The sequence below is a fragment of the Bison bison genome, unplaced genomic scaffold, assembly GCF_000754665.1.
Source record: "Bison bison bison isolate TAMUID 2011002044 unplaced genomic scaffold, Bison_UMD1.0 scf7180017864292, whole genome shotgun sequence".
NCBI classification, from domain to species: Eukaryota; Metazoa; Chordata; class Mammalia; order Artiodactyla; family Bovidae; genus Bison; species Bison bison.
The window spans coordinates 865,508-869,641 of record NW_011494864.1 but is presented as its reverse complement, the minus strand read 5'-3'; positions in this window follow the sequence as shown (position 1 = coordinate 869,641).

The following is a 4,134-nucleotide window of genomic DNA, read 5'->3' as shown; positions in this document are numbered from 1 at the left end:
AATCATTTAGAATATAAGCAGCCATTAGAAATTTTTATCTCAGATTGAGAAGATTGGTGTGTAAACAGAGACAAGAGCTTATAAACAAATAGATCCTAGTTGAAATTGATCCTAGTTCTTTCTTCATATAAGAAGATCTCGGTAATGCAATGCTATATGGAATGGAGGTTAGACATCTATAAATGTATTAAAATAGATAGGCATTCTTGTACTGAAGACTTATCTAAGAAAAAATGGAAGTGCTTATCTAAAGAAAGCTACCATATGTAAACTAATAAGTAAACTTTATTTTTAAATTTTTAAGATTTAAAGTTTTACTTCTGTTTTCTAAATTATTTGTTTAACTTCCAATGTTTTCTGTTATCTTCTAAGGAAGAACTTTTTTGCTAGACAAAGATGTTGCAGAGGGTGAGCACGAGAACCTCTTAGAAGTCAGTTATGTCCACGGCTTCTGTGAGCATAGGCTTACACTATGAGCAGCAAAACAGCCAAATAAGAGCTCTCTCTCTCACACCACTTAATGGATGCAGTTGCAGATGTTATCAAGACATCTACAAAGTAGGCTATGTTCTTTAGTGTTGGTAACTGAAACAGCTGTTAAATTAATTAAGTCAGTATATTTTCCAAGTCTGATTAGGATATGTTTATTTCTGCTTTCACAAAACAGCTGCGATGTAAGTAGTAAAACTGATGTTTTAAGAAACCTAAAATAAAATCAAAATCATCGTAAGTTGTCCAGTTCAAGTAAAAGCTTACTTTTGGATCTTCATGTTTTATTTACTTATAGGAACACTAGTGTATATGGGCAAAGCAAGATTTTAATGTCTTTGTAAGTATTTTCACATTTGTTATTCTTTTTAACATATAGTATAGAGGACTGAAACATCAAAACAGAATATGATATGCAAATGCTGAAAGTGGCTTTATTAAGCAAAGAAGGCAATCCAAGAAAAAGGACTAAACTTGAATTGAGTATTGCTCTGGGTTTCCCTATGTTTTATGGTACAGTTTGTTGGAATATAACTGTAGTTATGGTCTGTTAACAAAAATCTAGAAGCTTATTTGAGTCATATGAAAGGAGAGAAAAAAAAGAGGGCACAGTTTAAATAAAAAAATCTGTAACAAAAATAAGACAAAAGCTCAGAGGCAACTCAACTGCTCCAGATGTTCTGCATCTGCTCACTTGCCCACTGGGGACCACGAGATAAAGAGATTAACACATTTACACAAAGATGGTTAGACAACAAGCTCAGATAAGGAACATGACAGCTAGGTCCAGGTACCCTAACCAGAGTATGGAGAAAATGACTCACTAAACCTCTTAACTCACTTACACATGATATTTTAATTGATTTAATGTTCAAATGCTACCATGGTAGACTATGAACTGGTTATTAAAAAAAAAAAAAAGTCACTTTCATTCTGAACTAGAAACATAAGATGTTTTAATAATGACTTTTCAAAGGAAACAGAATTAGGATTTTATAAGAGGTAATGAATAATACTTGTTTTTTAATTACAATTTTAAGTGAGGACAGTATTTTAAAATCCCATTTTCACATGAGAATAATAGAAAATCTTAGTTTTGATGCATGTGAGAAAGTTTAGAAAACAGAGGAGTTAGTTTCCTCTTGGCAGACCTACTACAAGGAATTTTTTTTTGTTGTCGTTTCCTACTTTATGCAGTTTTTTTTTTTTTTTTCTAATTTCAAATGTTGAACTGCATATTCCTGAACCCTGTGGATGTAATAGGATACCAAGGTGAACATGATCTAAATAAATACTTTTCATATATTTCAAATATGCAGCACAAAGATATAGTCCATCACAGCAAAATTCTCAAAATTTCAGGAAGATGTTGAAGTAAAAAAAGACTCATATAGCCACATACAACACATGAGAGGATGTTAATATATAATATATAGTATTAATATAGAATACCATAAAATGGAACAATATAAAGTCATCTATCATGAAATCTTGCTGAAATGTGTCCATATAACCCAGTGACCCTTAAATTAAGACTTGGAGCTAACAGTCTAAATTTGAAATAACAGAAATTAACCAGGTTCATCCTTTCCTTTCTTCCTCTCTAAATTATCAGATACCCTTAAAAGTCCCATTATGTCATCTTCTTGTTACAAATGTTTCTGGCCCATTCTTACAATATCACTTCCTTTATAAAAGTCAAAATATATCTTTATATATAAGCCTTTATTAAAAAAGGAAAAAAGATTTAATCCATCCACATTATTTGAAACATAAATTTCCTTATTCATGTTAATTATAGGGGGTGCCATGAATCATGTGACTGGTACTGTTTCCTTGTTTACATTGGCTACTATCTTCATGGTACACTGAGAGGGCCATTTCTAACACAATGTAAATGGATTTTTCTCTTGAAACCTCATTCCTGGCTTCATATCTCTCCTACTATTATCACTTTACCCTATGTCTTGATGTGACTGACCTACATTTTTGATTAATTTTTTAGTTGAAAAAATTCCTGTAAGCCAATTTAAATCCTTTCTGAAACAACACTAGTTGAAAGAAAATACATGAAATACATGAGATAATGACTCAAATGCCAAATTATCAAATCACATGTAATATAAAGGTGTTCTAGGAAGTGAAGCAAACTATATAAAAGCTCAACCTCTGTACCCCCCATTAACGCTGGATGTGCTTAATTATAATAAACACTTAAAGACAAAAACCCCACTGCACAATAAAAGAAAATGCTTTAAGCTTTTAGACTTTGAATCTATTTTGTAATATATTTAAAGAGGTTATAAAAGTCCTGGTGATTCTCTCCGTGAACCAACAGCCTGACTCCAGAGTGGAACCAGCGAAGCAGAAAAAAAGCCCAGAGAAGTCGAATCTCGGCAACAATCCCTCAGTTAACACATAAAGAAAATAACCTAATTACTTGAAAGTGGGGAAAAGAAAATAAAAAAGTATGGAAGGGTAGAGAAGCATTAAATGTGAACACACACATTTGTCTTCGCTATGGAACAAGAAATCAGCCCAGATCCTAAGGGTAGCCATAAAAAGCAGAGACTGGCTGTTTGTACAACATGTGTGGATGAATGAGAAGCAGCCAAGAAACAGGAAAAAGACTAATTTTAATTACCAGAAAAGCTGCAAAATAGAGAACACAGAGCTAGTGGCAGGAAGGCTTCCGGCTACAGGCTGCACGACACTGAACTCTTCTCGCCAATTAGAGCCGTCAGACCCCATCAGGGAAGTGAGCAGGAGAAACAGCCTCCGTGAGGGTGAGGCTGGACTCGTCACACGAGAGGCGGCCGCCGGCCGGCAGGGGGGCGGCCTGCGGCTCGCTCCCAGTTCCAGAGACCGACAGGCAGAAACAGCCAACAGTGGGTGGGACTGCCGTCTCATTACAAACAGGTGCTAACCCCGCCATCTATGGAAATAGGTTGCCAAAGACATGTAGCATAATTTAACCAACAATTACATCCAGGGAGAGAATTCGAGAAGGACTCAGGAAAAGTAGGAGGGGGTACTGGCTGAACAATGGCACTAAAGCTGCCACACTGTGGATTTACTACCTGTGTTATGTTTCCAATTACATCCATCGGGAAAGGAAAAAATCAGAAAGGAAAGGGGGCTGCTGTCTGAGACTAAGCCCACTCGGTCTTGAGTTTATTTTGAAGTGAGCCGGGGCGGGCGGGGGATCAGGGAGACACAAACACAAGAGCGTCTAAGAGCCCTGAGATAAAACTCGCAAGTGTAGAAACAAAGAGAAGCGCTTCCCAGGCAGGACCTGAGGGGATTCTCCGAAGTGGGAAAGTCCACTCAGGAGCCCGCCTCAGCGAAGGCAGCAGCCGGTGCCGCCTCGCGAGGTTAAGGCGCCGGGGCTCTGAGAATCCGGGGAGAAGGGAGACGGCCGACGGCCAGCGGCCGGCGCGAGGCGTAGGAACTCAGCGGAGGGGCCCCGCGCGTTCGGCCGCGGCCGCGCTGGAATCTCTGACTGAAATTCGCGCAGGTTGCGGGGCGGGGTTCGGAGTTGGGCCGCGGGGGAAATAGCGGCTAGCGAATGAGACGCTGAGACCCAGAGAAATCCCTTCCAGGGGCGAGGGGACCTGCTCGCCAGGGGACGCGCCGACTGAAACC